Below are 22,459 nucleotides of genomic sequence, written 5' to 3' on the forward strand. Positions count from 1 at the left end.
TTACGCGCAATATTGTAAATCATATTTTTGTTTCGCCTGGAAGCTGTTAGACAGGCAACTTGCAGTTGGTGCTGCGTTCCAGGATAGACGTGTAGGCCGGTATGACTCTGTCCGAACAGGCCTTGGAAGGCCCAACGGTACCGACCGGCCGCCGTGTCATCTTCAGCCCTCAGGCGTGACTGGATGCGGGTATGGAGGGGCATGTGGTCAGCACACCGCTCTTCCGGCCGTATGTCAGTTTCCGAGACCGGAGCCGCTACTTCTCAGTCAAGTAGCTCCTCAGTTTGTGTCACATGGGCTGAGTGCACCCCGCTTGCCAACAGCGCTCGACAGACCGAATGGTCACCCATCCAAGCGCTAGCCCAGCCCGACAGCGCTTAACTTCGGTGATCTGACGGGAACCGGTGTTATCACTGCGGCAAGGCCGTTGTTTAGGCCGGTATGACGTCTGACTTTGACGAAGTTCCTTATTACACTACGAAATTTTACTTGACAAATAAACTTCTTAAAAGAAAATTTGTTAGGCCGGTATGACGCTATCAAATTTTCTTTTACCTAGTTTATTTGTCAATAAAATTTCGTAGTGTAATAAGGAACTTCGTCAAAGTTAGGCATGCACTTTGCCCTAGTTTTAATCAAAGAAAGCGTCCGGCTCTCTTTTTTTTTGTTTTTGTTTTTTTGTTTTTTGCTGCATGGAGAAACGTGACCGTTTGTAGAGCTAACATCGCTGCAACCGTCTAACATCTAATGTGTCTCAACGTGCCTTCGAAATTTACATGGTGCGTCACATTGTGGCGAAATAAATAAAAAAATTAAATTTATTGATTTTTTTAAAAGAGAAAAAAATTATGGGTATGGAACTGTAACTTTAGAGTTTTTGACAGGCTTTTTTTGTTACGGACTGTACTGACCGGCTTGAATGTGGACAAATTCAGTGCTGACTGAAATTTGCCTTTAATATAATTTACAATTCCGATTAATTACATTTTTGAATTCTACGTCATTGTTGATTTAATCAGAGTTCTCATCTTAGACGTAGAATTAGTCCTTCTGCCACAATATTAATTCTTTAGTCGCCATCGATGTTCTTCTCTTTGTAGACCGTGTGTCTCCCTAAGTCGGCATCGGTTTACTTCACGAAGACGATGGATATCAAGGAATACAATGCTACGTCGCTTTAAATAATTCTCGTAAAACTTAGATACTTCTCACTATTTTCTCTCCTCGTCGCACAAACCATAAATACTAACAAGATGGCTACCTTTCCACACACACCACAAATTAGGCCCATCCTCGACAAGATAACAATCGAAAGTGAATCTTAACTCCTTCTTGGAGTATGAAACGAAAGAGAATCCAGTATGAACATTCCAGAGATTATATTCTACATCCCTCTCAATTTAACCTTTGGCGCTGCCTTTAAGGTATTGTATGTCTCTGCGTCGGAATGTGTCATTACAACATCTACAGTGAAACTGATAGAAATGTACGGGGCATATGAAGCACTGTATACCTTGCGGCATCCCGAATAAAAAATAGAATAAGAAGAAGCGGGAGTTATAAAAAATTGCGGATGCCCTTAGCCGTGAAGTACGACTAAGACGTACCCCAGAAGATATGAAGGAGAAAGTCTACAATTTTTGTAAAAATAAAAATGTATCTTAAGAACTACAGTATGTAATAAAAAGTTATTTGCCTTCAGATATTCTTCCTTCAGTGCATTGGAAATAGCTTCACACGTTTCTGGTATTACATTCGTGAATGTACACTGTGGTATTCGAGTGCTGTGTTGTAAACTAGAGTAACTTTCTCCTGTGCAAGAAATCGCAGTGTAACGGTAAGCCTGTCTTTTGCGGATATAGCATTTCTGAGGTGAGTGTACTGCTTCTTAACACGAGGAGACACTTTCTTGGCACATATTGAAAAGTACTCTCGTCTATCCGCAAGTAATTCTAATATCACTTTACGTCCTCGACTCGCAGCTCCCGTAACAGATTTTTTTGGACGCTTCTAGCGACTCGCCGCGAAATGCATGGCTTTACCCAAGTATGTTTCCTTTTTCCTCTGGACTGCTCCTCTTTCAAATGGAAATACATTGCAGCTGTGGACACGCAACTACAGAGCACAATAATGCGTCTTCGTTGGCCATTCGGAAGGAATTACGTCACAGATCTCTGTAACAGAAAATTGGATGAGAGGGCGCGCCACTTCAGATATCTTTGTCAAAGAAACTACACTACTGGCCATTAAAATTGCTACACCAAGAAGAAATGCAGACGATAAAGGGTATTCATTAGACAAATATATTATACTAGAACTGACATGTGAATACATTTTCACGCAATATGGATGCATAGATCCTGAGAAATCAGTACCCAGAACAACCACCCCTCGCCGTAATAACGGCCTTGATACGCCTGGGCATTGAGTCAAACAGAGCTTGGATGGCGTGTAGAGGTACAACACGATACCACTGTTCATCAAGAGTAGTGACTGGCGTATTGTGACGAGGCAGTTGCTCGGCCACCATTGACCAGACGTTTTCAATTGGTGAGAGATCTGGAGAACGTGCTGGCCAGGGCAGCAGTCGAACATTTTCTGTATCCGAAAGGCCCGCACAGGACCTGCAACATGCGGTCGTGTATTATCCTGCTGAAATGCAGGGTTTCGCAGGGATCGAATGAAGGGTAGAGCCACGGGCCATAACACACCTGAAATGTAACGTCCACTGTTCAAAGTGCCGTCAATGCGAACAAGACGTGACCGAGACCTGCAACCAATGGCACCCCATACCATCACGCCGGGTGATACGCCAGTATGACGATGACGAATACACGCTTCCAATGTGCGTTCACCGCGATGTCGCCAAACACGGATGCGACCATCATGATGCTGTAAACAGAACCTGGATTCATCCGAAAAAATGACGTCTTGCCATTCGTGCACCCAGGTTCGTCGTTGAGTACACCATCGCAGGCGTTCCTGTCTGTGATGGAGCGTCAAGGGTAACCGCAGCCATGGTCTCCGAGCTAATAGTCCATGCTGCAGCAAACGTCGTCGAACTGTTCGTGCAGATGGTTGTTGTCTTGCAAACGTCCCCATCTGTTTACTCAGGGTTCGAGACGTGGCTGCACGATCCGTTACAGTCATGCGGATAAGATGCCTGTCATCTCGACTGCTGGTGATACGAGCCCGTTGGAATCCAGCACAGCGTTCCGTATTACCCTCCTGAACCCACCAATTCCATATTCTGCTAACACTCGTTGGATCTCAATCAACGAGGGCAGCAATGTCGCGATGCGATAAGCCGCAATCGCTATAGGCTAGAATCTGACCTTTATCAAAGTCAGAAACGTGATGGTACGCATTTCTCCCCCTTACACGAGGCATCACAATAACTTTTCACCAGGCAACGTCGGTCAACTGCTGTTGGTGTATGAGAAATCGGTTGGAAACTTCCCTCATATCAGCGCGTTGTAGGTGTCGTCACCAATGCCAGCCTTGTGTGAATGCTCTGAAAAGCTAATCATGTGCATATCACAGCATCTTCTTCCTGTCTGCGTCTGTAGTACGTCATCTTCGCGGTGTTGCAATTGTAATGGCCAGTAGTGTATGAGTTTTTGATGACATTTCTTTGTGAAAGAAAATTTGATATTGTAATATCCGACTTAGTAATGTAGGTAAATTGTCAGCCTCAAGAGAAATAAGAATTGATCATCCTTTGATTTGCGATGCACTGAAGTAAACATGTTCCAGACTGATTTTTTTTGTACAAAAAAAAAATGTTCTTCCAAAATTGCAATTCAAATTAGTTTCGGCGCATTAATGGGTCCATATCATTTTGTATATTTGAAGCCACATCTATAACACGAACAAAAATGTGATGTTTTAGGAAGCTAAAGTATTAGAAATGTGAGAAATGTTAAAAAATGGTATGTGCAGTGTTGTTATGTCTCGTTCTCGATGTGGTGACGTTTGTATGAGAAAACACCCCAACATGTTTTTAATGAAAGGGATGAATGTCCCTCAAACCAATCAAGTCAGTAGTTGAGATGTGGAAAAAAATCAGTGACCCATTGATGATGACACCAACGCCTTGGAAACTCGTTTGGATTAGGAAACTTAAAAGAACTTGTTATCTGAAAAACAAGTTTCTGTGTGCGCAGTTCGGGTCCGCGCCTAGACTTTTCGTGAAAACGTAGAAAGAAAATTGTAACTAGTGTTTCTTATTAATACGTGACTTAATTATAAACTTCTTCATTACAGTGGTTAAGCAGAGTGGTATAATGGCCACACAAAACGGGGTGAACATGAGTAGAAACGAAAAACTGCAGAAACGGATTGTTGACTGCAAATTGTGGAAGAAAGATACTACGTGTGACCGGAAATGGACGATGTGGGTGCAACAACAAATCGTCCCCGAACACAGTATAGAGTTGTATCGTATCTACGTCACAACAGACGTTCAAAATGACCTCCATGGGGTTGCAGGTGATAGGGACAGTGGTTGTTATGCAGGATACACATAATCAGTGCTTTTTTTTCTAAAATAAAGTTTGAGGGTACTCCGACATTGGATATAATGCAGCTAAAATTACTTATAACTGAAAGATGGGATACCACCCGTCTACTTTTAGCCATGACGTCATCAACATGTCAAACTAAAAAAAAAAAAAAATGGTGTCGTTCCAGAGTCCAACACTCTGGACGATCATTTAATTTTCTATCATGATCACGTTCGTTCATTGCATTTTCTCACGTAGGTTCAGTGCTCAGGTTTACAGTTTCACTTTCGTCATCCACTGATGTTGAACTTCCTGGCTTTTCACTCGCACACGGATTATTGACAGTTTTTAGTTTTTTAGATGGAGGAGAACAAGTAAAATAGTTTGTTAGTTTTCTGCTTGAAACAGTCAATGACATCGCTTTTATCACCAAAAACGGCACTGATATAGTTCGTATTGCAATTACCAACACGAAAAAATGTAATAAAAAAATTACGTCCTTGGAATAAATCTTTGGCTCTCTTCCAAGTTCTCAACATCGTAAAAAAATTACTTTGTCGACGAAAAAGTTTAGGGGTACGCGACCCCCAGCGTTCCCCCAGAAAAACAGCACTGCACATAATCGTACGTTGGCTTACATCTGGACTTTGTACTAGGTTTCGTCTCGATACCCTGCAGAATCCGGTCCTCCAAATCTGGTGCAGGCAAAGACCGCCGCCTCCCTGCACGTGTCTGTCGGAAAGGACACGTGATCATACAAACGCCAAAAATGAGCTTCAAATGTCGCGTGATGTGGTTGGTGTCTGTGAGGGTACATGTTTTGATATAGCCATCCTGCCTCTCGACAGTTTCCATCTCCTTGGCCGTACACAAACACCATCTCAGCTTGTTCCCGACACGAGTACCGGACCATTCTGCTGGTGCTTACAGTTCGCTGCGTCAATCACACGGCCTGCAACACACAAGGAACACACGGCACGCCGTCAGAAGAACTGTCATTCGCCGGCGCCGTCTACCGTGACAGCGATGCATTTCCGGACCGATGTTCATAGTCATAGGACTTTTTTCCTTCGTTTCCAGTCACGAATCCATCCCTGCAGTTTGTCGCTTTTATTAACGTTCAGCCTAAAGATAATCACAAGTTTGGGCCGTCATAGGCTGCCGTATGCCCGGAGGGCCTGCTACTCGCTCTGCGCTGTTTTATCATTTCCTGTATTTCCACGCTTACTGTAGGTCTCGCATTCGCTCAATAATGCTCTTTTTACGCTTTCTGGATTCTTTTCAAAAATGTTCAAACGTGTGTAAAATCTTATGGGACTTAACTGCGAAGCTCATCAGTCCCTAAGCTTACACACTACTTAACCTAAATTATCCTAAGGACAAACACGCACACCCATGCCCAAGGGAGGACTGGAACCTCCGCCGGCATCAGCGGCACAGTCCATGACTGCAGCGCCTGAGACCGCTCGGCTAATCCCGCGCGGCGATTCATTTCAGCGCGAGCTTTCTTCTGACTTGCGTTTTCCACAGTACCGAGCATATTATTTTACCAGTCATATAAGCCGACCCGGCCGTGGTGGCCGAGCGGTTCTAGGCACTACAGTCTGGAACCGCGCGACCGCTACAGTTGCAGGTTCCAATCCTGCCTCAGGCATGGATGTGTGTGATGTCCTTAGATTAGTTAGGTTTAAGTATTTCTAAGTTCTAGGGGACTGATGACCTCAGATGTTAAGTCCTATAGTGCTCAGAGCCATTTGAGCCATATAAGCCGATATCTTCAATTATTTTTGTAATTTACCGTATGGTACTGATTTTCGCTTAGTCTCTGTACGTCCATCTTTTCTGAGATGGTTGTGAGACCTCGACTGTCCAGCACAGAATCACCAAAAAAACGCCTTTCAGCCGTCTAATTTACAAACTGTAATTTTATTTGGCTACCAGTTTCATTGATATATTTCTCCAGCTTTGGCTGGTTTGGTTTGAATGTTTATCTAACAGTCGGCAGATGATGTTAGAAGTGATCGCTGTATCAAAACTTCATAGACACCAGTCCTTAAATGCTGGTCCCTATTCTGACCGGAACCGAGGTTAGAATCTTCTTACATGTCGGTCAGGGGGGCCTGAATATGGCGTAATACATCGCCGAAACTGATAGCCCAATAAAATAACAGTTTGGAAATTAGACGGCTGAAGGATGTTTGACGTGGCATTCTGATTTTCACTTATGTTCCGACGAATAGCTGTACTTTTTTCTAATTTTGAAACATTTTGTTAACAGGGAACCAGGATCTTTAATACATTTCTTAAGACATTTATTTATGATTCTGTCAACAGTGTCACTATTGGTATTAGGCGATGAGTTTCGAACTTTACAGGTTCATTTTCAATCCAGGCCTACTGAGGCTGCACCGAGAGTGCCTGATCTTAATAATAAACCTCAAAGTGGCAACACATACTTTATAAAGGTTTGCAGAGTGAATGCCAAAATCCACAGGTGTCTCTTACTAAGTAAAAATGAAACTAAAGAGAGTTTGATTTAGACTTGGTAAGAGGCCTTGTGCGGATTGTGGCATTCATTCTGCAAACATTTATAAGATTTATTACTAAGATCAGGCACTTTCGGTGCAGCTTGAGTAGGTCTGACTTGAAACTGAACCTGTAAGATTCGAAACTAATAGCTTAATATAAATACTGCAAATGTTGACAGAATCGTTAATCAACGCTTAAAGAAATATTTTTATTGTCTCACTTTGGGTGCTACTAGTTAGTGCTTCGCAATCGCCTCGCAATGACACCCGTATCAGTGTCCTAGATAATCTCTTTTCTATGCTACGGAAATGTACAGCTTTAGGCAAAACTAATTCATAACAGTCACAAGTCACAACAGTACACTGGTACGAAGACTTCACAGGTAAAACACCTAGTGCGCGATAACACGTACAGGCGTCATCAGTATGTTGTGGAATCAGCCACTGTTTTCCCAGTACTGGTGCCGTAATTATTAGTACCTGCCAGGGTAGCCGACTCGGGTAGGCGTGGCGGCCCCGGATCGAATCCGCCCGGCGGATTAACGACGAGGGCCGGTATGCCGGCCAGCCTGGATGTGGTTTTTAGGCGGTTTTCCACATCCCGCTAGGTGAATACCGGGCTGGTCCCCAAGTTCCGCCTCAGTTACACGACTCACAGACATTTGAAAACGTTCGCACTATTTCATCACTTACACTAGATGCAGACAGGGGGGTTTGGGGTGGCGTCAGGAAGGGCATCCGACTACCCTCTGCCATTAACACTGCCATATCTGTACTAACAAAGCCGACCCCACATTGGAGTTGGACAAGGCCCCGAGAAAGGAAGAAAGAGAGAAATGGTCCCCGCAGAGGTAGGAGTCCTCCCTCGGGCATGGGTGTGTGTGTTTGTCCTTAGGATAATTTAGGTTAAGCGGTGTGTAAGTTTAGGGACTGATGACCTTAGCAGTTAAGTCCCATAAGATTTCACACATATTTGAACATTTTTGAACAAAGAAAGAAAAGTGCCGTAATTATTAGCGATTCAAGTTGCGGTCATTAAGGATGGAGCACAAGCTCAATTGGATGTGCGACAAGGAAAGCACCGACCTTCATCTTGGAAATTTCGTTCGCTTCAAATGATTCGTGGGAACCACGGAAGTCGTAAATCAGGTTGGTGGCAACAGAAGACGGCTTCATTTTTTTACCGGAAAGTGAGCTTGGGGCAGCGGTGAGGTCAATGAAAGTGTGTGATTCGACTGTGGCGATGCTCCCCTGCAGAAGGTGGAGGCTCCGACGGGACACAAACCTGTTCCCCGCGAGGCCGCGCCGAGGTCGAACGACCAGCCGTTGCCGTCGCCGTCGCACCGCTTACAGGAATGCCGCAGTACATAGCCGAGAGGGCCAAGCAGCGCCTAGTACTGCACGCACTCTCCGTTCTTGAAGGAACAAGACTGTCAGATGAGCAGGTAACTTCAGAAGTGCGGCAACAAGCCGCTAGGGCCGCTAGTGTTTAAGTTACGTGCAAATGGCAGAGTACTCAACGGCCGAAGGGGAGACAAGGCTCTTGGAGTTGACGACATTCCCTCAGAATTATTGACTTCCTTGGGTGTGCCAGCCGTGACAAAATCATTCCACCTGGTGTACAAGATATATGAGACGCGCGAAATACCCTCGGAATTGAGGGACAGGGGCGTTCAGTTACTAATGAGACACATTTTTTTTGTGAAAGCAGGTTGATTTCGTTCAGGATTCCAATATACCATATTTTTCTCCTCACTTTTGGTTATAAAACTCTGTTTTTCAAAATAATCTTCGTTCATCAAATTCTTGTCGGGTTTCCAGCCAGATCAAACTGTCATCTGAGCACAATATTTCAGTGGTCCACCTGGCCGCCATCATCAGGTGAGAAAAGCTACGCTGCTCTCGTCGATAACTGATTCCATTCGCAGATGACTGCACCTTTATATGCATCGGAAGTACAACAGCGCATCATTCCTGCCGCCCCCTGGCGCAAAAAGAGTTGCAGCCCCTCCGGTGGTGAATACTGTTGAAAACGACATATCGTTATAAATGATTATTCATAGCCGGCCAATTCAGATACCGTTGTTTCTTCATATATGATAAAACAGGATTCCACGTTTTACTTAGCGGGTATTCATTATCACGATTAATGATATTATCTGCTAGTGTGATTCCGACAGATTCTTTTAAAACACAGTCGCAGTACCGCGAAGCATTTACAACTACTTGCGTCTCATTGTATAGCATCCTGTGTCCCTCTATAAGGCAATGCTCAGCCACCGCTCATTTATCTGGTTATAATAATCGCGTATGGCGATGATGTTCAATATACCTGTCGTTGACAGTACGAATAGTTTGGCCAATGTAAATTTTCCCGCACTCACACGGTATTTTGTAAACGCCAGGCTTCCTCAAACCTAAATCATCTTTGACAGAGCCAAGAAGTACTCGAATCTTAGCTGGCGGTCGAGAAACACATCTTATCTCATATTTCTTCAAAAGTCTACCTATCTTGGTGGACATATTCCCAGCATACGGAGGAAAAGCCACAGACCTAAAGGTGTCTTCAGAAGGTTCAGGTAGAGGTCCAAACTCAAAGGACGTCGAATTTGTCGGTCCATATAGCCGTTAAAAATTGAACACGTCCTTAAGATGTTGCAACTCCTGTGGAAAATGCTCAGCACGAGACAGCATATGCTCGTTTAACCAAGGTCCGAAGGACTCCTGTACGTCGAAAAGGTGGATGGCAGCTAGTAGCATGTAAATACCTGTCGGTATGAGTCGGTTCCCTGTAAACACTGTATCCAAGAGTAGCGTCTTCTTTTCTATAAACTAGTACATCCCAAAAAGGTAACTTTCCCTCCTTTTCAATTTCCATCGTGACTTTGGTGTTCGGATGAAGACAATTAAAATGGTCCAATGACCGGTGCATAGAGTCTATTCCATGTGGCCAAACAAGAAACATATCGTTAACATATCTCAGAAAACACGAAGGCTTCAAAAAAGATGTTTTCAGGGCCATATCCTCAAAGTCCTCCATAAAAAGATTAGCGATTATGGGGGATAAAGGACTCCCCATAGCCACACCGTCGGTTTGGTTCAAATGACTCTGAGCACTGTGGGATTTAACTTCTGAGGTCATCAGTCCCCTAGAACTTAGAACTACTTAAACCCAACTAACTTAAGGACATCACACACATTTATGCCCGAGGCAGGATTCGAGCCTGCGACCGTAGCGGTCGCGTGGTTCCAGACTGTAGTGCCCAGAACCGCTCGGCCACCCCGGCTGGCTCCGTCGGTTTGTTCAACATATTTGTCATCATCAAATAAAAAATAGGTGGACGTCAGAACATGACGGCAGAACTTCGTCATTTCCGTATCAAGTTTTTCATTAATGAAAATCAATGACTCTTCAAGAGGGACTCGAGTAAAAAGTGACACCACATCAAAACTAACAAGTAAATCAGAGGGACCAAGACGAAACAACTTTAAACGCTGAATAAAATCCATGGAGTTTGAAATTTGGTGTTCACATTTACCCACATGAGGGCTGAGAGCCGACGCTAAATATTATGCCAAGTTGTAAGTTGGTGCACCCAAATTAGAAACAATAGGGCGCAATGGGACCCCATCCTTATGGATCTTTGGCAGACCGTACAATCTAGGTGGAACGGCTACACCAGAACGTAGTTTTTTGACGGTGTCCTCAGGTAAGGAACTCTTCTTCAGAAGTGAAATCGTAGTCCGTTTTATGCGATCCGTGGGATCCTTCCGTACTATACGATATGACGGATCCTTAACTAAATCATACATCTTATTCACATAATCTGCCTTTGAGATTAAAACGGTAGCATTACCGTTGTCTGTTGGTAAAAATTAACAATTCAGGGTCCTCTTTAATATACCGAATGGCTGCTCGTTCAGCTGAAGAAATGGTACTTTGTGGGGGCCGAGCCCGACGCAAAAGGTGAGAAACCTCCTGTCTAATCTCTTCCGCCTGTTCTCCGGAAGACGGAACACAGCTTGTTCAACACAAGAAATGAATGCCATGGTGGGAATGCTTCTAGGTGTGGGTGCGAAGTTTAAACCTCCTTCCAACACTGAAACAGTGACATCATCCAGTTCTTTATTTGTAAGATTAATCACAGTCCGTCAACAAGTATCATTTCCCGATATCAAGTGTTGACGACAAAGACATTGAAATTTAGAGCACTGCCGCCGGCCGTTGTGGCCGAGCGGTTCTAGGCGCTTCAGTCCGGAACCGCGCGACTGCTACGGTCGCAAGTTCGAATCCTGCCTCGGGCATGGGTGTGTGTGATGTCCTTAGGTTAGTTAGGTTCAAGTAGTTCTAAGTTCTAGGGGACTAATGACCTCAGATGTTAAGTCCCATAGTGCTCAGAGCCATTTGAACAATTTTTTTAGAGCACTGCCTACTAGAAGCTCTAATGTGCACCCAATCTGATAGAGCCCTGGAAGAGAGATTAACCCACTCTCAAGATATTGTAGATAGCAGTGAAGAAATCTCCAAGTGAAGACAAAATAAATCTTTGGATATAATATTCAATCGTCTACGAGTAAAACGGATACTTTCTCTTAGGCCAAACTAACTCGCCTCTTAATACTATTGGCCGCTTTTGTATTTACGTAATGGACAAATCTGGTAAATTTTGGTATAATACCTTCGTCACGACATCTCAGTAGAAAGGCGAGGGCAGTCAGAAGCTTTTCTTTCTTCTTGCGAAGTTTATCAAATTTACTGACGAGTTGAACTATCTACGCGAGAGCAGCGTAGCTTTTCTCACCTGATGATGGCGGCCAGGTGGACCACTGAAATATTGTGCTCAGATGAAAGTTTGATCCGGTTGGAAACCTGACAACAACTTGATATACTAATACGCCAGGAGAGTCTACATAATATCCGTTCAGTGCCACCGTCTTAGCCGGCCGAAGTGGCCGTGCGGTTAAAGGCGCTGCAGTCTGGAACCGCAAGACCGCTACGGTCGCAGGTTCGAATCCTGCCTCGGGCATGGATATTTGTGATGTCCTTAGGTTAGTTAGGTTTAACTAGTTCTAAGTTCTAGGGGACTAATGACCTCAGCAGTTGAGTCCCATAGTACTCAGAGCCATTTGAACCATTTGAACCACCGTCTTACGCCGCCTTACTGGGAAGGCCAGGATGCGTACCATGTAATGGTCGACGCCGGAGCCAACGTTTTGCTCCATCAAAACCTCCCCACTATCCATTTACTGCTCCAACTGCTCCCCGCAGAGTGCGTTGTTCAGTGGGTCAAACCAGGTGGAAGTCGGAAGGTGCGAGATCCGGGCAGTAGCGTGAAAGAGTGAAACGTCCCCTTAGAAAAATTATAAATTACTGTGCTGGTAAACTTCTACGTTATTTGATACAGAGACAGCTGAATAAAACTGAACGTACTCAGACATTTCTCTCTTTACTTGTTCTGATCATCACTAAACTGACACACAATATTTTTTTAGCGCAACACAATCTGACTTTCAATAATCTCTACAAAAGAATGGTCCTGACTAACAATAACATATACGTTTCATGAATCACTTACCTCACAAAAATCTTCGTTACTGGAACTACTGCAATACAGCGAGCGCCAATACTGCCAGCTAAATAAAAGATTCTAACTACGGAAGGCACTATCTACTGATAGGCGTAGTTAGCAAATGAAAGATTTTGAAAGAGAACAAACAATGTAGTTACTTTAATAATGTTCTATCAGTTCATGATATCCAGTCTTACAAATTTCCTTTTTCTGACGGACACCCGTCCAGATAGTCCGCTCTCAAAACTCTGTCATCTCTCTCCCCACATCCACCACTGCTAGCGGCTCACCTCCAACTGCGCAATGCTACGCGCTGTTCACAACCAACTGCCCAACACTACACAAGTGAATATTCCAAAAATGCCAACCAGCCACAGACTGCACACGGCACAGTCAGTGATTTTCATACAGAGCGCCCGCTACTTGGCGTTACCAACATAAAAACCTAAACAGCCTACCTACATAGCCCCCATGCTCCCCACAAAAAATTTTGCAAATTGTTTTGGGCAGTGCCCAATAATTATTTACTAAAAATTTTTTTATATTAACGATAACAAATATATCAAATGCACACAATGTTGGTCAAAAGCAAAAATTGTTCTCATAAAAACAGTCCTGATCATTCGTCACAGTAGTAATTGCAGTTTTTTTTTCTCAAAGGTTGAGCAGTAAGAGAAAATGCACACGGAAGTAGTGGATTTCCATTCAGTCTTGAAGAAGTAGTGTTGCCCTTCCAACGGAAAGACAGTGCTGACCCTTGACATGCAGGCAGGTAAGGAACCACAACAGAGCAAATCCACAGCAGAGTCAGTTGAAGTATAGTAATAAGAATATTCAGTTATACGTTGGAGTATAGCTAACCAACCACGTCCATGTGTTCTGATGATGAAGAGCTGCTGCGCCCTGCAACATTGACTTGCTGATGTTTTCATAGTGATGTCCAACAGTTGGCGGAACTGATGCATAACGAAAACGTTGAACATTCACAAAAGTTTAAGTCAGATCTCCATTGGGAAAAAATACTTCTGCTGTAGCTAAGACAAGTAAGAGTTAATGTACACAACTGTAGCCAGACGGTCTGAAACATTTTACAGACTACTAGTTACTGTAGAAATTCAGTGTACTGTTCGAAGTGCAAGCAGTTTTCCGTAGCTGCTATGTACAATACTGCTGTGATTTGGTTCGACAAGATAGAAGAATACATAAAACGAAAGCAATGTCCCGTAGAATCATTTGTCATATACATACCGAGATGTTAAATATTGTTAGTGCATAGACTTTACTATCAAAGAATTTTGTATTAAAACACTATTAAAAATTTCAGTCTGAGAAGCTATGTCTTTGTTTTGTTTTAAGAATAAAGTTCAAAGACATGAATGGACGTATATACTGCTATTCTGACGCCGAACAGTGGTAAGGTCGCGCTGGCAAGACCCAAGCAGCTGGGTTTGTGTTTCTGGATGGTGGGGCACAAAGGAATGTTGTTCCAGTTGTGCTTGGCGTAAAACTTCACTTTTACGAACACCTGTATTTGGCGTGTTTCTGCTTAGATTGTGCTAGGTGTTTATACTGCCATAACAGTAACCCAGAATCTATTCTGTAGGAATTAACATGGATTCCGGAAACAGCGATCGTGTGGGACCCAACTCGCTTTATTTGTTCATGAGACCCAGAAAATATTAGATACAGGCTCCCAGGTAGATGCCATTTTCCTTGACTTCCGGAAGGCGTTCGATACAGTTCCGCACTGTCGCCTGATAAACAAAGTAAGAGCCTACGGAATATCAGACCAGCTGTGTGGCTGGATTGAAGAGTTTTTAGCAAACAGAACACAGCATGTTGTTCTCAATGGAGAGACGTCTACAGACGTTAAAGTAACCTCTGGCGTGCCATAGGGGAGTGTTATGGGACCATTGCTTTTCACAATATAAATAAATGACCAAGTAGATAGTGTCGGAACTTCCATGCGGCTTTTCGCGGATGATGCTGTCGTATACAGAGAAGTTGCAGTATTAGAAAATTGTAGCGAAATGCAGGAAGATCTGCAGCGGATAGGCACTTGGTGCGGGGAGTGGTTCTAAATGGTTCAAATGGCTCTGAGCACTATGGGACTCAACTTCTGAGGTCATCAGTCCCCTAGAACTTAGAACTACTTAAACCTAACTAACCTAAGGACATCACACGTATCCATGCCCGAGGCAGTATTCGAACCAGCGACCGTAGCGGTCGCTTGGCTCCAGACTGTAGCGCCCAGAACTGCACGGCCACTCCAGCCGGCCTGACAGTTCAGTTTTAGTGGTTGCCTTCTCTCCGCGATAGAAATATAAATACTATCGATGACAGTACTGCAAAGCAGAGTTGCTAAACACATCCTTCCGAAATTCCTTCGCCAAAGAAGACGAAGTAAGTACTCCAGAATTCGAATCAAGAACAGCTGCTGACATGAATAACTTAGAAGTAGGCATTCTCGGATTAGTGTAGTAACTTATCACTCAATAAAAGAAAGTTCTCCGGTTCTGACTATATACCAGTTAGGTCCCTTTCAGAGTATGCTGATGCAATAGCTCCAAACTTAGCAATCATACACAACCTCTCGCTTGAGGAAATCCGTACCCAAAGACTGGAAAATTTCACAGGTCGCATCAATATTCAAAGAAAGCAACAGGAGTAATTCACTAAATTACAGGTCCATATAATCGAAGTCGATATAACCCGCCAGCGTAGCCGAGAGCGCTAATGCGCTGCTTCCTGAACTCGGGTTGGCGCGCCGGCCCTGGATCGGATTAACGACGAGGGCCAGTGTGCCGGCCAGCCTGCATATGGTTTTTAGGCGGTTTTCCACATCCCTGTAGGTGAATGCCGGGCTGGTCCCCAAGTCCCGTATCAGTTACACGACTCACAGACATTTGAAATACATCTGCACTTTTCCATGATTTACACTTGACGCAGACAGATGGGGTACTCTGATTCCATCCTGGGAGGTACAGGGTGGCGACAGGAAGGGCATCCGGCCACCCCTTCAATTTACCATGCCAAATCCGATTTAACCACGCCAACCCCACGCACAATGCGGGACAAAGGCGCAAGCGACAGAAAAAAAGAATCATCGACATCGATATGCAGCAGGGTTTTGGAATATGTGTTGTATTCGAACATCATGGATTACCTAGAAGAGAACTCTCTATTGACACAGTCAACACGGATTTAGAAAATAGAATTAGTTCCGGCGTTCTCCAAGGTAGTGTTACAGGCCATCTGCTGTTCCTTATCTATATAAACGATTTAGGAGACTGAGCAGCAGTCTTACGTTGTTTTCAGATGACGCTGTCCTTTACCGTCTAGTAAAGTCATCAACAGCTGAAAGTAGATTGCAAAACGAATTAGAAAGTATATATTTATGGTGTGAAAATTAGAAATTAGCCTTAAATTATCAAAAGTGTGAGGTCATCCACATGAGTGCTAAAAGAAATTCGTTAAACTACGGTTACATGATGAATAAGTCAAATCTAGAGACCGTAAATTCAAGTAAATACCTAGGAATTACAATTACGAACAACTTAAATTGGAAGGAATACATGGAAAATGTTGTGGAGAAGGCTAACCAAAGACTGCGATTTATTGGCAGAACACTTAAAAGATTCAACAGGTCTACTAAAGAGAGTGCCTAAGCTAAGCTTGTCCGCCCTCTTGTGGAGTACTGCTGCGCGGTGTGGGATCCTTCCCAGATAGCCGGCCGGAGTGGCCGAGCGGTTCTAGGCGCTTCAGTCTGGAACCGCGCGACCGCTACGGTCGCAGGTTCGAATCCTGCCTCGGCATGGATGTGTGTGATGTACTTAGGTTAGTTAGGTTTAAGTAGTTCTAAGTTCTAGGGGACTGATGACCTCAGGAGTTACGTCCCATAGTGCTCAGAGCCATTTGAACCATTTTTTTGAACCTTCCCAGATAGGGTTAACGGAGTACATCGAGAAAGTTCAAGGACGTTTTGTATTGTCGAGAAATATTGGCGAGAATGTCACGAACATGAAAGAGGATTTGGTGTGGACATCATGAAAACAAAGACGTTTCTCGTTGCGGCAGGATCTCATAACGAAATTTCAATCACCAACTTTCACCTCCGAATGCGAGAATATTTTGTTGGCGCCGACCTGCCTAGGGAGAAACGATCATCATAATAAAATAAGGGAAATCAGAGCTTGCACGGAAAGATAGAGGCGTTCGTTTTTCCCGCGCGGTATTCGAGAGTGTAATAATAAAGAATTATTATGAAGGTGGTTCCAGGAACCCTCTGCCGCACAGTTAAGCAGGATATCCATGTAGATGTAGATGTTGTAAGCTTCTCGTAAATCACTGGAAGGAAACTGATCACGTTCACGGACGTCCACAGACGCCTTGAAACGACCTGTCGTATTTTGGAGTGTCTGCTGGCGGCAGATTACAGGCGGCGGATGCCTGTGGAATGTGGCGAGCTTGCGTCGCGCTTACGCATCGCCTGGCGTCTACAGTAAAGCGTGCCGGCGAGGTCAGCAGCCGCCGGCGGAGAGTGCTGCCTGCAGCGGCGGACCCCGGCCAGGGACGGACGTCTTGTGTCGCAAGTACGAGTCACCTGGGAAAGAGGAGGTACCTCTGTTCGTCTGTTAGTAACCCCCTACAGAGAGTGAGTTTCGTTACATACAACAAAGCTTGGACAGCAGTGTTGTAATTTTGGCACATAACTGAAACATGTATGGCGATTATAACGAAGAATAAAGCAGCTAGGTGGTACCGCTACGTCGGTGATACTTTCGTAGTATGAACACATGGTGCAGAGGAATTGCATGCCTTCCTAATACATCTCAACAGTATCAGTCCGAAAATCCAGTTTGCTAAGGTGACGGAAAATAATGCCCAACTGAATTTTTTGGATATGTCTGTTATCGAACGAGAAGACGAGACGTTGGGCCATAGAGTATATAAAAAGGCCACGCATAAATGAGTCCAACCACCACCCGAGACAAAAACGAGGTGTGATTAAAACATTAGTAGACAGGGCGTACAAAATTTGTGAGCTGACTTATTTAGAAAATGAGGTTGAACATCTGTGATGGACAGTCAAGGAAAATGGTTATTCTAACGAGGAGGTACACTGATCAGCCAGAACATTATGATCACTTACCTAATAGCCTGTAAGTGTACGCCTTTGGTCGGATAACAGCGGTGACGCGTCGTGGCATGGAAGCAAATAGGCCTTTCTAGGTGGCTGGAGCGAGTTGGCTGGCACCACATCTGCACACACAAGTCGCCTATTTCTCCTAAATTCCTTGGAGGGGGCTGTGAGATCTGACGCCACGTTGAAGTACATCCCAGATGTGTTCGATTGGGGTTCAGATCTGACGAGTTGGGGCGCCAACACATCAATTGGAACTCGCCACTATGTTCCTTGAAACACTCCATTACACTCCTGGCCTAGTGACATGTCTACATCTACATCTACATCTACATGGATACTCTGCAAATCACATTTAAGTGCCTAGCAGAGGGTTTATTGAACCACCTTCACAATTCTCTATTATTTCAATCTCGTGTAGCGCGCGGAGTGAATGAACACCTACATCTTTCCGTACGAGCTCTGATTTCCCTTATTTTATCGTGGTGATCATTCCACCCTCTGTAGGCCGATGTCAACAAAATATTTTTGCATTCGGAGGAGAAAGTTGGTGATTGGAATTTCGTGAGAAGATTCAGTCGCAACGAAAAACGCCTTTCTTTTAATGATTTCCACCCCAAATCCTGTATAATTTCTGTGACACTCTCTCACATATTTCGCGATAATACAAAACGTGCTGCCTTTCTTTGAACTTTTTCGACGTACTTCGTAAGTCCTATCTGGTAAGGATCCCACACCGCGCAGCAGTATTCTAAAAGAGGACGGACAAACGTAGTGTAGGCAGTCTCCTTAGTAGGTCTGTTACATTTTCTAAGTGTCCTGCCAATAAAACGCAGCCTTTGGTTAGCCTTCCCCACAATATTTTCTATGTGTTCTCTCCAGTTTAAGTTGTTCGTAATTGTAATACCTAGGTATTTAGTTGAATTTACGGCTTTTAGATTAGACTGATTTATCGTATAACCGAAGTTTAACGAGTTCCTTTGAGCACTCATGTGGATGACCTCACACTTTCCGTTATTTAGGGTCAACTGCCACTTTTCGCACTATTCAGATATTTTTGCTAAATCGTTTTGCAGTTTGTTTTGATCTTTTGATGACTTCATTAGTCGATAAACGACAGCGTCATCTGCAAACAACCGAAGACGGCTGCTCAGATTGTCCCTCAAATCGTTTATGTAGATAAGGAACAGCAAAGGGCCTATAAAACTACCTTGGAGAACGCCTGAAACCGCTTTTGTTTTACTCGATGACTTTCCGTCAATTGCTACGAACTGTGACCTCTCTGACAGGAAATCGGAAATCCAGTCACATAACTGAGACGATATTCCATAAGCCCGCAATTTCACTACGAGCCGCTTGTGTGGTAAAGTGTCAAAAGCCTTCCGGAAATCCAGGAAAACGGAATCGATCTGAAATGGAGCATTATCCTGTTGAAAAATGCTGCTGCCGTCGGTAAACATGATCGTCATGAAGGGGTGTCCGTGGTCCGCAACCAGTGCACGCTACACCTTGGCCGACATGGTGCCTTGCCCGAGCTCCACTGGATCCTTGTATGCCCACGTGAATGTTCCACAGGACATAACGGAGCCGCCGCCAGCTTGTCTTTGTGCCGCAGTGTGGGTGTTAAGGCGCTGTTCTCCTGGAAAACGACTGATTCGCGCCCTCTTTTCGCCATGATGAAGAAGGTATGGGGATTCATCACTGCGCCAACGCCCAGTGCCGACGGTCATCTGCCCATTTCAGTCGTGGTTGCCGTTGTCATGATGTTGACATTGGCACATGCATGAGTCGTAGGCTGCAGAGGCCCATCATTAACAGTGTTCGGTGAATTGTGTGTTCAGACAAACTTGTACTTTGCCCAGCGTTAAAGTCTGATGTTAGTTCTGCCACAGTTCTCCTCCTGTCCTGTTTTACGAGTCTGCCCAGCCTACGACGTCTGACATCTGTAGTGACGGATAGCCGCCCAACTCCAGCACGCCTGGACGTGATTTCACCTTGGTTTTGCCAAGTATTGAATGCCCTCACTACATCTCTCCTCGAACAATCGACAAGTCGTGCAGTTTCAGAAATGCTCGCTTCCAGCCTCTGGGCCATCACAATCTGCCAAACTCAGATAGACTGCGCGCGCCATCCACATTATACACAATGATAGGACGCTGACATACTTTATGCACCGTGCGTGTGTCTGACTAGCAGTCTTTCCTTGTCAGGTGACGTTGCTATCGCAAGGACGGTTCAAATGGCTCTGAGCACTATGGGACTTAACATCTGAGGTCATCAGTCCTCTAGAACTTAGAACTACTTAAACCTAACTAACCGAAGGATATCACTCACACCCATGCCCGAGGCAGGATTCGAACCTGCTATCGTAGCGGTCGCGTGGTTCCAGACTGTAGTGCCTAGAACCGCTCGGCCTCACTGGCCGGCCGCATGGACGGGTTTATATGGATAGTAGGTCGGTGAGCGTAATGTTCAGGCTCAGCAGTGTAGATCGAGCACTTCGCCCTAGGGAGACAATCAGGTCGCCAAAGGAGGAAATTTTCCTTCCGTTCGTCACTAAGTTTACAGATCGTCTTGGGAAAGTGTTGAGCAAGTATGGTATGTAAACTATCTTCCGACTCACCGGGAAGATTATGCTTAAAATCGGCAAGAGATATTCGACTGCCTTTACCTACACCGGTTGTATATAAAATTCCTTGCAGTTGCGAATTGGTTTATACTTGTACCACGAAAAGAATTGTCATCACCGTTCTGGTTGAATAATATAAGGGGAATTGCCGCGTGAGGACATACGGATAAATCGACCGCATAGGAACAATTTTTTGCAGGAGGGTGATCATGAAGTAGAATTCATTGAGACGGGCGTCGTATTGAAAACATCGTATTACTATGCTCTACTGTACAGGGAGGCTATTGAGATTTATAAACACCGTAATAATTGTGACAGAAAAGAGGAAGGTGATAAATTAAATAAAATTTTGATGTCAACGTTGCACCCTAAGAACGTCGATCGATTTCTTTCTATAGAGGATGGTGGCATTACCAGGAATAATACCGTAGCCGACTTCATGTGACGGACTGTGGTGCCCTCTACATTGCCCATATATTTGGGGCTCCCTCGAGTTCTGGTTGCAGTTCGCCGCTTTACCTTTGGCGATATCTCCCGCAATCGGAGAGGAAACGCTGGGAGAATGTTTTGTACATGAAATACGGCTTATGTGCCCGGAAGCTTCAAAGGAAGTGAAGAAAGAATTAAGGAGTTGGGTGTAGCCGTTTGAGAGTAACCGCCGATAGTCTGAGGTGGAGACACATCTTGATCTGTCTGTACCTACACTGTCCGACAGTAAACTAAAACACACAGAAGGGGAGGAGATAACAAAATGAAACTTGACGGGCTGAGAGGATATGTGATGTTATAACGGTGATTACAGTGTCAAGTAGAATTTACACAGAACTTGGCAGAATCAGCCTACTTCTCAGTACGATGATGCACCATCTCTGGCCTGGATGCACGAATTGATTCTGTTGGGAAGAGTGTCATAAGGCTGCTTTATCCTCTTTTCAGGCAAGCTGGTCCACAACTGTTGTAACTGGCCCTTGATATTTTGGATACTGACACTGAGACGCAGCTGACGTCTGATATGGTCCCAAACTTCTACTATTGGGGACAGATCTGGCCATCTTGCTGGCTAGAGCGTACGTTAACGTCACACAGGCAGTTCATAGTGACAAGTACTATGTATGAATGAGTAATGACCTGCTGAAAAATGGCACCACGAAACTGTCACATGGGAGGTAACACATCACGACACAGGATGTCCGTTACGTGCCGTTGTGCTGTCAGAGTTTCTCAGTCACTACCAGCCGTGACTTGAGGACATACTCGGTGACTCACTGGACCATGACACCAGATAGAACACTGATGTGCCTCCGCAACAGACTGGAGGAATGGGATATCTCCCAGGTCGCTGTCATATCCGCCGTCGCCGGTTATCTAGCGTAATGAAGACGAGGGATTTATCGCTGAATGCAACGCGACACTATTTATCAGCAGTCTATGCTTCCCAGTCACATCACAGTCTAAACACCGCCGTTTCTATTGTGTTGTTAACGATAGCCTACGCACAGGACGACAATTCTGTAGTCCAGCTGTTGCTAGTCTCTAACCAGTGGTGCGGGATAACACAGAATGTTGCTGAGAGTTCAACACCTGTTCACGGAAGGCAGACACAGATGTACTTGATGCACACGTACAATATAGCGATCCTCCTTTGTGGTAGATAGACGTGGTCGGCTGGAATCTTGACGACGGATATACCTGCCATCACGTTCCGAAGCAGTCCCACGTCAGGCCGCTGTCACATCTGTATGCTGTACATAATGGACGTTGCGCATTTCGACCAGCCAGCCGAATGGAGACGCACATGGAGGCCCCTTTCAGACTTCTCAGGTGCTGATAATGCTGTCTCACACGAGTCCGGAGCATGTCCGTGTCACTGACAGTGATCACACAACATGTGACACTAGTCACGCCAGTTATACACAGTACCAGGCCTGGTAACAACGCCAAACATGAACAACACTAATGCGCTCTCGTGTCCATTCTACTTGTCACAGGTAACAGGAACACTTATCATTTACATACCCGCCAGTTGTGTGTAAATGTACGGAGATACAGGGGGGATACATTTTGTACCAGAATCATACTCTCCC

At 44.7% G+C, this 22,459-nt stretch overlaps 1 pseudogene; it reads right to left on the reverse strand.

The window, feature by feature from the left end:
- Positions 1-314: 314 nt before the first annotated feature.
- LOC126482457 (5S ribosomal RNA) lies at positions 315-432 on the reverse strand (annotated as a pseudogene).
- Between the last annotated feature and the right edge of the window lie 22,027 nt (positions 433-22,459).

The sequence above is a fragment of the Schistocerca serialis genome, chromosome 5, assembly GCF_023864345.2.
Source record: "Schistocerca serialis cubense isolate TAMUIC-IGC-003099 chromosome 5, iqSchSeri2.2, whole genome shotgun sequence".
NCBI lineage: Eukaryota > Metazoa > Arthropoda > Insecta > Orthoptera > Acrididae > Schistocerca > Schistocerca serialis.